This window comes from Pseudorca crassidens, chromosome 9 (assembly GCF_039906515.1).
Source record: "Pseudorca crassidens isolate mPseCra1 chromosome 9, mPseCra1.hap1, whole genome shotgun sequence".
Classification (NCBI taxonomy): domain Eukaryota; kingdom Metazoa; phylum Chordata; class Mammalia; order Artiodactyla; family Delphinidae; genus Pseudorca; species Pseudorca crassidens.
This window is the reverse complement of record NC_090304.1, coordinates 101,774,488-101,788,204: the sequence shown is the minus strand read 5'-3', so window position 1 is coordinate 101,788,204 and position 13,717 is coordinate 101,774,488. Positions and strand designations below refer to the sequence as shown.

Below are 13,717 nucleotides of genomic sequence, written 5' to 3'. Positions count from 1 at the left end.
CAGCTGAGACCCATGATATGAAAATAGTCAGCCTTATCTTTGACTCCTCTTCCTCTCTCATTTCACATTAAACCACTGACAGAGTCCAGTCTGTGCTGTCTTCATAAGATCAGGACTGTCATTTCCTTCTCCATTCTCACTATTGCTGCTCTTGTTATGACTTTCATGTTGCCCACCTGGAGCTTATTCTTTTCTCAGTATGTAAGAATTTGTTGAATTAAATCCATTGAAATAGAGTCTTAACAAGCATTGGTTAGAGAAGCAAGCTTTGCTTCTGATCCTTGGAGCACAGGAAGTCTGTCCTTACAGAGTTGGGATGCTGAAGCTGCTTGGAGGAATGAAGAAAAGAGAGAGAGATTATTTTAAGCACTTCAACCTGGGAGAAGCCTCAGAGGAAGCAAGAAAATGATGAAACTGAAGAAGGAGGTGTTGCATAACCAAAGTCAAGGAGATGAGGCCCTGAGAGAAGTGCATCCCCTGATCATGACTCACAGCGCCAGGCAAAGACTGGATCCTGCTCTCAAAGAGGGGCAATAATGCAAGGGGTCTTCTTGAGAGCTTCATGTAGCTCCAGACAGGGTAGGAGGAGGGTTGTGGACCTAGCAGTTCATCAGAATATAATCCTGATAAGCCTGGGAACATAAGCCTTGGGTGCAGCCTGTGGGGTTAGGAGAACAGAACATCTTCTTCTTGAGGCCATGAGCTGAGATAGTTTTTGATCATTAAAGTCCAAATGGGCATCAGATGAGAGGTGAAAAGCTTAGTCATGTGAGAAGAGGAACAAGGCAACACTGGAACTCTTGGCACCATCCAGAGGTGGGTGGAGAAGGAGTAAGAGGGCATTAGTACATGTATAAGACATCAATATACTCAAGTGAAAAAAAACAGTGCTTATCATTTCAAAGACTTAAACATGTGCCAAAATGTTGACAATGCAAGGTTAGAAAGAGGACACAGCCTCCTTTCCATGTCTTAGATGTTTCCTGAGAGTGTGTGCTCACATGCAGTATAAGAAAGTGAGATTCCTGTAACAGCTCCATACTCCCCTCCTTGTCCCAGAAAAGTCCCTCCCCCCAGTAGAAGTCTGGAATGCAGCTCCAAAGACATTGTGATGAGGACTTTCTGCTCAGGTCAACAGAGGTACCCAGTAATTCAAAACTGATGAACTAGCCACAAGTTTAGTATCACAGGTATAGTGGGGCATAATTTGAATCATAATATATATATATTTAATTATAAGGTTATCTTTTGTTTCTCAACATGCATCAGTAGTTTACCATTCTGTCTTCTGTCCCATCTCCTACCATTCAGTACCACCAATTGGCTTTATGGGGTATTGGGTGGGGGGACCTATTTTTGCTACTTGCATTATTCCGATGCCACCATTTGACTGATCCTTAGAAGACAATCAGTAGACACAAATCTGACTATTCATTCAGGAGGATTCTTAGCAAGCAGCAGAGGCCACAGTGTGAAAGCCATACTGAAAACACTGTGCTTATTGGGCATGCCACTATGCAAGCAGGTGCACAAGAGCTGTATGAAACAACAATAACAACAGCACCACCAGCAATAAATAATAATAACAACTAGTGGCTTGAGTTTCAGATTTTTATTTTTTCTTTTCAGTTCAGTGCCAAAAATCTGAGGCTATGGAGTGATATGACTTTCTCAGTCCTTGGTCTTCTTACCCTATTATTTAACTCCTCTACTGATCACATGTCATAGTTCTAAATACCCTCTATACACTGATGACTGGCAAATCTCTACCTTCCTCCCTAAACTCTCCACTGCCTTTTAAAAATCTGCATTTGGTGAGTTTTTCAAACTTAACATGCCCCAAAACAAACAACTGATTTCCTATCCCAACTCACTCCAACACAATACCCTCCACACACCTGTCTCCCCACTCTAGCCTCACCTCACTTCTCTCACATTCTGTCCCATGTCACCCAATCACTGCACCATTCACCCAATTGCTCGAGCTAAAAACTAAGGGCCATGATAGATTTCTTTTTTCTTTCCTTACCCCCCCACCGCACCACACATTCAATCCATTAGCAAGTCCTGTTGGCTGTCTCTTCAAAGTGTTTCCCAAGACCCATCATTTCTTACCACTTGTTCTCTAAGTTAACAGTCTCTCTTCTCTCACAGTTTAATTTTTTCTGAGTTCCATTTTCTTTCTTTTTTTTTATTATATAAGTTTCAGGTTATAATTCAACATCTCTATATACTACACAGTGATTCTCCCAAAGGTCTAGTTACCATTCATCACCATACAATTGACCCCTTTAGCATTTTTCACCTGCCCCTAGCCCCCTTCCCTCTGGTAACCACTGATCTGTTCTCTGTATCTTATGAGTTTTGTTTTGTTTGTTTTGTTTTTGGATTTGACATATGAGTGAAATCATATGGTATTTGTCTTTTTCCTTCTGGTTTATTTCACTTAGTAGAATACCCTCAAGGTCCAACCATGTTGTCACAAATGGCAAGATTCCATTATTTTTTATGGCTGAATAGCATTCCATTGTATACATATAAACCACATCTTCTTTATTCATTCATCCATCGATGGACACTTTGTTTCCATATCTTGGCTATTGAAAAATAATGCTACAATGAACATAGGAGTGAAATATCTTTTTAATTTTTTTTTATTCTCTGGATAAAAACAGAAGTGGAATAGCTGAATTATATGGTAGTTCACTTATTAATTTCTTGAGGAATTTCCATGCTGTTTTCCATAGTGGCTACAATTTACATTCCCATCAACAGTGTATGAGAGTTCCCTTTTCTCCACATCCTCTCCAAAACTTATTTCTTGTCTTTTTGATAATAGCCATTCTAACAGGTGTGAGGTGGTATCTCATTGTGGTTTTGATTTGCATTTCCTTGATGATTGAGCATCTTTTCATGTGCTGGTGACCATCTGTATGTCTTCTTTGTAAAAATGCTATTCAAATCCTCTACCTGGGACTTCCCTCATGGCACAGTGGTTAAGACTCCGCACTCCCAATTCAGGGGGCCCGGGTTCAATCCCTGGTGAGGGAACTAGATCCCACATGCATGCCACAACTAAGAGTTCTTATACCACAACTAAGGAGTGGTGAGCCACAACTAAGGCGCCTGTGAGCCACAACCAAATAAATAAATAAATAAATAGAATAGTTTAAAAAATCCTCTGCCCATTTTTAAATTGGGTTGTTTGTTTTAAGTTGTATGAGTTCTTTATATATTTTGTATGTTAACTCCTTATCAGATATATAATTTGCAAATATCTTTTTTCATTTACTAAGTTGCCTTTCATTTTGATGACGGTTTCCTTTGCTGTTCAGAAACTTTGTAGTTGATGAAGGCCCATTTGTTGATTTTTGCTTTTTGTTTCCCCTGCTTTTAAAGTCATGTTCACAAAAACATCACTAAGGCTGATGTCAGTGAGGTTACCAATGTTTTTTCCTAGAAATTTTATGCTTTCAGGCATTACATTTAAGGCTTTAATCCATTTTGAGTTTGTTCTTGTGTATGGTATAAAATAGTGATCTAGTTTCAACTTTTTGCATATGTCTCTCTAGTTTTCCCATCATTATTTATTGAAGAGACTGTCTTCTCTCCATCATTATGTTCTTGGCTCCTTTGCTATAAATTAATTGTTTATATGTGCATGGATTTACTTCTAGGATCTCAATTCTGTTCCATTGATCTGTGTGTCTGTTTTCATGCCTGTACCATAATGTTTTGATTACTACAGCTTTGTAGTATAATTTGAAATCCAGGAGCATGATACCTTCAGCTTTGTTCTTCTTCCTTAACATAGTTTTGACTATTTGGGATCTTTTGTGTTTCATACAAATTTTAGAATTATTTGTTCTAGTTCTATGAAATATACCATTGGAATATTGATACAGATTGTATTGAATGTGTGGGCTGCTTTGAGTAGTATTTACATTTTAACAATATTAATTCTTCCAGTCCATAAGCACAAAATGTCTTTTCATTCATTTATGTCTTCTTTAGTTTCTTTCATCAATGTCTCATAGTTTTCAGTATACAGGTCTTTAGCCTCCTTGGTTAATTTTGTTCGTAGGTATTCTTTTTAATACAGTTGGAAATAGGATTGTTTTCTTAATTTCTCTTTCTGATAGATTGTTATTAGTGTACAGAAATGCAAAAGATTTCTGTATATTAATTTTGTACCTGCAACTTTGCTGAATTCATTTGTTAGTTCTAATAGTTTTTTTGTGGTGTCTTTAGGGTTTTCTATGTATAGTATCATAACTTCTGTGAAGAGAGACACTTTCACTTCTCCTTTTCCAATTTGAATGCCTTTTATTTATTTTCTTGCCTAATTGCTATGGCTAGGACTTCCAATACTATGTTGACTAAAAGTGGTGAGAGTGGACATCATTTTCTTATTCCTGTTCTTGGAGAAAAAGCTTTCAGCTTTTCAACATTGAACATGATGCTGAAGGTTTGTCATATATGGTCTGTATTATGTTAAACTGTGTTCCCTCTATACCCACTTTGTTGAGAATTTTTATCAGAAGTCAATGTTGAATTTTGTCAAATGCTTTTTCTGCATCTATTGAGATGATCACACAATTTTTTTTGTAGATCTTTATTGGAGTATAATTGCTTCACAATACTGTGTAAATCTCTGTTGCACAAAAAAGCGAATCAGCCACACGCATATACATGTCCCCATATCCCCTCCCTCTTGAGCCTCCCTCCCCTCCTCCCTATCCCACCCCTCTAGGTCATCGCAAATCACCGAGTCGATCTCCCTGTGCTATGCTGCTGCTTCCCACCAGCCAACTATTTTACATTCAGTAGTGTATATATGTCAATGCTACTCTCACTTTGCCCCAGCTTCACCCTCCCACCCCATGTCCTCAAGTCTGTTTTCTATGTCTACTTCTTTATTCCTGCCCTGCCAGTGAGAATGATCATACAATTTTTATCCTTCATTTTGTTAAAGTGGTGTATCATGTTGATTGATTTGCAAATATTGAACCATCCTCACAACCCTGGAATAAACCCCACTGAATCATGGCGTTTGATTCTTTTAATGTATTGTTTAATGAGGTTTGCTAATATTTTGTTGAGGATCTTTGTATCTGTGTTCATCAGAGATATTTGACTGTAATTTTCTTTTTTTGTAGTGTCTTTCTCTGATTTGGTATCAGAGTAATGCTGGTCTCATAGAGTGAGTTTGGAAACATTATTTCCTCTTCAATTTTTGAAATAGTTTGAGATGGATAAGTATTATTTTTTTAAAATATTTGGTAGAGTTTACCTGTGAAGCCATCTGTTCTTGGACATTTGTATATTAAATGTTTGTTTTATTACTGATTCAATTTCATGATTAGTAATCAGTCTTTTCAGATTTTCTATTTCTTCTTGATTCAGTCTTGAAAGATTGTCTGTTTTTAGGAATTTATCCATATTTTTCCAGGTTGTTCAATTTGTTGGTGTATAATTGTTCATAGCAGTCTCTTATGATTCTTTGTTTTTCTGTGGTATCTGTTGCAATTTCTCCCCTTTCATCAGGTTTTATTTATTTGAGCCCTCTATTTGTCACTTATACCTTTATAAAGCTGAAATTTAAAAAACAAAAAAAGCTGTATGGGCTTTGGTGACAGATCCAAGTTGAAATCTCACTCCTGCTCCCTAACATTTTGACTGTGACAAATTACTTAACCTTTTCTAGCCCCCATTTCCAAACTTGTAGAATGAGTATAATGAAGCCTCAAGGAGAAAACAGTCTAGCATCAATATCTTGGAGTTTTTCTTACCTCCTTTTTGAACTCAGGGTCCAGTAGACTGGTAAGAAATCGGGGATTTTTCTTGTTCTTTAGTTGGGAGTAGTTCCTCTGTTATTTCATTTTACTTAACTATCTCTGTCTCTATGAATTTAGGAGAAACAGTTATCTAATGTGGTCTTGACAGAGTGTTTTAGGTGGGAGCATCCCGTGTAGACTGTGTGAGCCCAATATTTTTGTTGTGCAGGCTAGTTTTGGTATCGTTGCCAGCCATGTCTTTCCTCAGAGTGTGCTGGCTGTTATCCCTTTGATAGGGGGTGTGATTGGTGTCCAGAGCCTGCACTGGATGTTGGGTGGGGACTCCTCCTTGCTTCATGGCTGTCACAGCCCAGACAGGGATGGGGTCTGCTCCCCAGTTGTTGGAGTAAAAGCCAGGAGCATCGGGTTCAGTCAGGTTCTGCTGCCCTGGAGTATGTGCCCTGACCCAGAGGAGGTGACCACTGAAGCAAGTGAGGCCTGTGTGGTTACAGCAAACCTACGTGTCACCTGTGCATGCATCTGTGGTTCTGCCCAGAAGCAGCCCAGTCTCATCCCTTTCTCCATTGTGTTAGTCCCAGACCTAGTGCCAGACTGTGGTGTGGAGTGGGCTGGGCTGGGAGCCAGGGCGTGGTGGCTGCAGCAATCAAGGTGGTTGTGCTGCCGCCTGGGACCTCGGCTGCCTCTGTACCAGGGCTCTCCCAGGACCTGTGCGCCCCAGATCCAGCTCCAAGCTGTGGCGTGGTGTGGTCGGAGCCAGAGTTCTCCTGTCAGGTGAGAAATGGAATATTTCTCCATATCAGTAAACAAAGGTTGTCACAGTCATCAGCGATTGCAGGTGGGAACTCAGGAAGGAAAGAATACCTGCCATCAGACTGCAGCCACTCCCTACTATGAGCCCTGAGGAAACTCAGGATATGAAAGCACAGGATACTGGCCCCAGATAGCTGAGGTACACATCAAAGGAATGATTTCAGTGAGCCCAGACTCCTGCATCTTCCCATCCATAGAAAAGTACTAAATTCCTTAACCTGAGATATCTAGTTTTCTTTTACTAACAATAATCTTTTTTTCCTACTACCTGCCCTTTGTTGCCAAACTCCTATATATCCTGCTCCCCCTTTGCCTCCTCGGATCAGTTTTCTCAGGCTTACTTGAAATGCTGCCTCCTGGGCTTGACGTCCTCAGTGTGTCCTCCGAATAAAACATAACTCTCAACTTTTAGGTTGTGCATTATTTTTTAATCAACACAGGAAACGAACCCTTGTGTCCTCCTGTCCAGAGCCTGTCCGCCCGAGACTCAGCAACCAGCTGCTGTACATTTCTGGGGTGCCACCTGATGCACTTGCCAACAAAGTCCTGCTTGGTGGGATCCGCCCCCATTGTGCGCACTGACAGTGGGCTCCAAGATTTGGCTGGGACCACATCCCAGGCCCTCCAGGCTGTCTCCATGCAGCTAGATCCCGTCCTCTCCTGGGGCCGGTCTGCAGAGACTCAGCACTTAGCTGTTGCATGAATTTGTGGCACCACCCAGAATGCCCAGTGTGAGCTCTAGATTGGGAGTGCAAGGAGCTGGTGGCTGCCACTGCCGTTCTCTCTGTTAGTGCAAGTTCCTGTTCCTGGTGCAGAGTGAGGCCAAACAAACTGAGTATGGAGCAGAGAAAGGTTTATTGCAAAGCCATGCAAGGAGACAGGTGGCTCATGCCCTAAAAAAAGCCCAAGCTCCCTGAAGGGTTTTGGCAAAGCATTTTTAAAGGCCAGGTGAGGGAGTGGTGGTCACAGGGCAGGTGATCAGCTCGTGAACAAATCTCTGATTGGCTGATGATGAGGGAACAGGGTGGTGTCACAGGGGTTAAGATTATCAGTCTTTAGGCTCCAGGAGGCCTGGGGCTATGTGCTTATGGTCATCAAGTATCATGTTAACATCAATAGTTAACATCTTCCATTTGGAGGGGCGGTGTTTCACATCTGCAAAACAAGCCAGGAAATGTGCATCAAATACCTAGGTACTTCAGAGAGGAACTGAAGCAGAGGGTATGGGGGAAGGCCTGTCCCAGGAAGGCCCCATAGGGTCCTGCTAGGTTGCATCTCTCTGCCCTGACGGCTAGTAAGCCAGCATGCACTCAATTCTCACGAGCAGAATCCAGTCCCTTGAGCCCCTCTATCTGTCCCAGAGGATTTCCCAGCAGACAAGGGGGCCCCACAGGGCGAGGATCTGCCTGTGTGGACCTTCTCTCCTTTATAGATTCCTCCCAGGGGCAGAGGTCCTGTCCTGATGCCTCCCCGCCCTCCCCACCCCCATCCTACCCAGTTATGTGGAGATCTTCCTTGCAGCTTTGGTTGTATAGGAGATGTTCTGCCAGTTTCCAGTTTGATTTCCATGAGAATTGTTCCACATGTATTTTTGATGTGTTTGTGGAAGGAGGTCAGCTCCGTGTCCTCCTACTCTGCCATCTTGATCCCCATTCTAGAGAATTTTTTTGTCTTAGTCTAAGACTGTTCTTTTTCTCTTAAGAAGATAGCAATTATGACTGTAATTTTCTAAGCACCTGATCTGTTGTAAACACTGCAAACATTTTGTCAACTGAAGAAAAACGCACAACCTAAAAGTTGCAAGTTATGTTTTATTTGGAGAACTTATTGAGGAGTATAGCCCAGGAGACAGCCTCTCAGTTAGCTCTGAAGAACTGTTCCAAAGAGGTAAGGGAGGAGCCAAGATATATGGGAGTTTTTGCTGAAAAAACAAACAAACAAACGAACATGTAGTTGAACGTCAAAAGATTACTGGTAATCACACAAAACAGACATCTCAGATGAATGATTTAAGTGCTTTTCTATATATAGGAAGATGAAGAGTCTGATCATTGAAATTATTCCTTAGATATGCATCTTAACTATCTAGGGCCAGTACCCTGTTTTTCCCCATCCTGAATTCCTTTCAGGGTACACTGTGGCTGTAGTGGCTGATGGCTTGATGTCAGGCAAACATTTTTTGTTTACTGGAATGGCAGGCAACATTTTTTGTCCACAATTTTATCTTAAGTCTTCACATAAGCACACTCATATGGTGCTTATTATGTCAGACCATGGGCACTTCCTAAGGACTCCAGCTACCAAAGGACACTTAAGAAGAAATAAATACACTTTGGGGACTTCCCTGGCAGTCCAGTGGTTAAGACTTCACACTTCGACTGCAGGGGGCGCAGGCTCCATCCCTGGTTGGGGAACTAAGATCCCACATGCTGCAGGGCATAGCCAAAAAAAGAAATACACTTTTATCTATTAACAATATTGACTTTGTAGTTAAAAACCTTCTCATAAGGAAAACCCAGATGGCTTCAGGGTGAACTCTATCAAACACTTCAGGAAGGAATAATACCAATTCTAGGAAGAGTCTTCCAGAAAATTGAAGAGAAGTTAATTTTCCTAACTCTTTTGTGCAGCCAGTATTACTCTGCTACCAAAACCAGGTAAAGACATCACAAGAAAAGGAACCAATCTGTGACATAGCTTCCAATCTCTAGAACTCTGCATGTGCCTTCCCCTCAATAAAGAACGTGATTTTTCTTGATTCTGCTTAGCCAAGTCCTACAATTACTCACACTGTACCCCCCTCCAAAAATCGTTGTTCTCTCAATCTAGTTAATGGTGACCGATTCTTCTTCCGAATAGATTTTAGTCTTGTAGGTGAGAGGAAATTTCCCGTCTTTCTCCTCTTAGTTCTTTTGGTGGGCAATTAAAATTACATAAGGCAGACTAACAGAAGAAAATAAAATTTATTCTGTGCACATGGGGAATCCACATAAGTATGAAAACTTCCAAAGACAATAAGGCAAGTTGATCTATCTTTCTATCTCTCTATCTATCTTTCTATCTATCTATCCATCTGTCTACCTAACTATATATCTGTCATCTATTCCGGAATAAGGAGAAGGAGGTAGGGGGTCTGAGGCTTCAAGGGGAAGTAAGATAATTCACAGGAGGATAAAAAGAGTTAATGTTTGGGAAACAAACGTTTGCTGGGTCATTCAAAGACAATGGGACATAGAGAGGATTTTGATCAAATTGGCTTTCCTAGGTTCCTTGTGCTGGACATGTTTTTTTAGTGATAACTGAATTTGTAGGCTCCAACTCCATTCTTATAAGACATTCCAAAACTCTGAGGTGAGTCAGTTCCTTACCTTCACCTGAATGGTCGCTCCTTTTACCAGCCCAGTGTTATGTGGTTTGGCTAAATCAAGGAATCCAACACAACGTGTGAGTGTTCCATGCGCTTTTATGCCTGCGAAGCAAAGCCTAATACCAGAGCTCAGTGGGATAGTTTGTGGCATTACACACAGTAAGCTGAACAGAGAAAATGTGGAATCTGAAGGTGGCTTCCATCTCTGTTTTACTTAGATCCTCTGTCTTCTCTGGGATGAGGTTTTTACTATCTTGAGTAAGGTCACCTCTTTCCTATGTAAATTCCTTGGTCAGGCCCTGCGTTGGCTGTGGAATGGGGAGAGGAAGCAGAACACCCACAATCTTACAGCCAGGGCCTCCCGGTACAGGCATGAACTGTACCCTTTACAGCCCAGGACATAACTCACAGAACAGGCGACTAGAGAGGGAACCACAGCTTCATCTCCATTCCACACCCTGTCTGGCGCACCATTACTGAGCCCTTCCTGGAGCTTGATTGGCTGCTTTGTTGTCCTTTCCTCAATTTATATGGACTGGCTCCTGTTCCTCCTGCTCCCTGGAGCCCTCGTGGTTCTGTGCTGGTCTTCCACAGAGGGTGAGTACAATGGCAGTAAGGCAAAGGGGGCAGGGAGTACTGTCAGGAGGAACAGGAGCTACAGAGACAGTGTTTGCTGGAGCCAGGCCCCTGAGCCCTTGGCTGCTGTAAATTCCCTTCCCCATAATGAAAACTCTTCCTGAAGACCCTGCTGTTGCTGCTGTCCAGTAGCTCTCCAAACTCTAACTCCAGGAAAGGTGTGAGGGGAAGGGATGATAAAGAATCACTGGGGCATCTGTAGCTGGGCAAGGTAGACCGATCAACTAAGACCCAGGTCTTAGTAAGAGGTGTCTGAATGGAGATCCTTCTCCTTCTTTTACCCCATTAGATGCTGGGTCTGCTCTCTCAGCTAAACTTGCCCAGCCCTACTGGCAATGAAATGCCCATTCAGTGCCCCTTTGGAAACCACAGCTGCAGGCTGAGCCTGAAAAGAAAGAAGGGAGAGGGCTTCCTGGTAACCACGTGACTCCTAAAATGGATTCCTTGGTAGACGCGGGCTCTGCATGGAGGATCCTCAGAGGCTGAGGAGGAAGGCCTGGAAAGTCGAGGGTTCTGGCCTCAGTCCCAACACCAGCAGCAGCAGCCCTTCTCTCTTCCCCTTAACTACCTGGCATCCCTTGCTCTCATTCCATGGTTCTCCCATATTGTCCAGATTCTACAATGAAATTTATTTCTTGCACCTCCTGCGACGAATTTGTTGGCAAGAACTGCAGAAAGAATTTAGGTTCCTGTCACTCCAGATATCCTGATTTTGCATGCCAGACCAAAGAAGTATATTCTCAACATTTCACCGGAGGTGAGATGAGGGCAGGAGAATGGGGAGGCAGGGGAAATTGACTGAGTTACAGTTTCTCACCTGTACAATGATTGGGTTTTAACGGATGATCTCCAAATTCCTTTCCATTTCTGATATTCAGTGACTGAATCCCTAGTAGAGTATGTCTGTTACAGCTCCTTTGTTGTAAATGTATGTGGGTGTTGAGAGCAGAATCAAGTTTCCCTGGAAAGAGACTGCCCCTTTTGTGGAAGGGTCTTCAAGTCCAGGCTTTGCCTAAGGGGACAGGAGGGAAGGGAAAGACTGCGCACTTGAAAACATTCCCTGTCACATCCCAAGTCTAACTTGGACCTTGGTTATTCTCCTACCCTCTTCAGAATATATCTACAGATATTCTATCCTGGGCTGCCCAAGAAGATGTGTGGAGTATATACACATCACCGAGTGGGAGAAAAACGTGTTCTTCTGTTGTAATACAAGCTACTGCAATAGCTTATCAGTAAAGGATGAGGTTCCATTCAATTCCATCGCATCAGAGGATTTACCTGAGATATTCAGCTAATTTTCAGGGACTTCCTCTTGACTGCATTCTGCTCATCATTCTTTAAAAAAAAATCAAGATCCAGAAATACTTTCACTCTCAACCACCACCCACATTGCCTCCTGAGAGCCAAAAGGCCCAAGAGAAATAAACTATGGATGAAAAAGAAATACAGTGTAATTTTGAAATGCTGTCTGGGCCCAAGTTAGACAACCAGGCCTGGTTTTCTGGTTCTGCTTTTCTGGCTGGGGGCCAAACTCCAAGTCTAGGGAGTGGGAAAGTGGGGGAGGCTGCACTGGGACATCTGGGGGCACTGAATGCATTACAATAAAAACTCTAATGAATGACAAGACTATATTCGGGGGAACTCATGGGCTGTTTCCACAGTGGACTAGATAAGAAGGAAGGGATACTGGGCAAAGCATGACCTGGCAAAAGTCTCCAAGTCATTTTACTTCTCAAATGTCCAGGATCCTAAATCCCATCAGGCCCCTGACACTCTAGGCCTGGAAAGTCCTCAAAACAGGTAGGCTTTCCAAGGGGGCCTAACATACGATCTATCTTGGAAAATATTCCATGTCACTTGAGAGGAATGTATATCCTGCTGTTGGCATATGCATTTTGTATATTTCTGTTATATCTAATTGGTTTATAGTGTTGCTTAAATCCTCTAATTCCTTATTGATCTTCTATATGGTTTTTCTACCATTATTGAAGGTAAAGTGTTGAGGTGGAATGTCTATTTCTTCTTTCAATTCTGTCAAAGTTTGCTATATATATTTTGGTTTCTGTTGTTTGGTGCATATATGTTTATAATTGTTATAGCTTCTTAATGAATTGGCCCTTTTATCAACATATAATGTCATTCTTTATTTCTTGTAACTTAGGTCATTTTGTTATTGGTATAGGCACCCTAGGTCTCCTTTGGCAACAATTTGCATGGAATATCTTTTTTCATCCTTTGAGTTTGTGTCTTTAAATATAAAGTGAGTCTCTTGTACACAGCATATGGATGGATAACGGTTTTTTAAAATTCATTCTGCCAATCTCTGCCTTTTGATTAGAGGGTTTAATCCATTTATATCTAAAGTAATTACTGACAAGGAAGGGCCTACCTCTGCCATTTTGATATTGGTTTTTTGTATGTCTTATAGCTTTTTTTATCTCTCATTTCCTCCATTACTTTGATTTTTTTGTAGTGAACACTTTTCTCTTTTAAATTTCCTTTTCTGTATATTCTACAGATATTTTCTTTGATTACCATAGAAATTATATTTAACATCCTACAGTTATAATTATTTAATTTGAATTGATATGAACTTAACTTCATTAGCATACAAAAACTGTACTCATATACAGTTTTACCCCTTTATGTTACTAAAGTCACAAATTACATCTTTATATATTGTGTGTCCAATAACATAGATTTATAATTAATTTTTATTGTGTTTTAAATCATGTAGAAAATAAAAAGTAATTTGCCTTCCCAAATAAGAATAACAAATGTTCTTTAAGCAATTGCTAATTGTCAAACACTCTTCTAAACACTCTACATGTATTGCATCATTTAAAAAATCATCACAGCTCAATGAGATAAATACTGTCATTATTCCATTTTACAAATGAGAAAATGGAAGCCTAGACTTAAAGTACTTTGTCTAAGCTCATAGAGCTAATATGTGCTATAACTGGGATTTAAATTCTGATGTTTGAAGACAGAGTCTGCATTATTAATTGCTATACGATAAGGATTCCAATTCTATTCCCTGACTCATCATCCTTTACCAAATATTTACTGCATTTACAGTGTGGATGGAGAAAAGCATAAT

At 41.1% G+C, this 13,717-nt stretch overlaps 1 long non-coding RNA gene across 2 annotated transcripts in view; it reads left to right on the top strand.

Annotated features, from left to right (window-relative positions):
- The window catches only part of LOC137231020 (uncharacterized), a 76,347-nt gene extending 63,151 nt beyond the window's left edge, over positions 1-13,196 (top strand). The window contains exons 7-8 of one of the 2 annotated variants that reach the window (XR_010946345.1): positions 11,225-11,368; positions 11,725-13,196. This is a non-coding gene — a long non-coding RNA (uncharacterized lncRNA). Of the gene's footprint in view, positions 1-309; positions 3,216-11,224; positions 11,369-11,724 lie in introns of those variants that run through there. The other variant, XR_010946346.1, reaches the window with a different exon arrangement.
- The last annotated feature ends 521 nt before the right edge of the window (positions 13,197-13,717 follow it).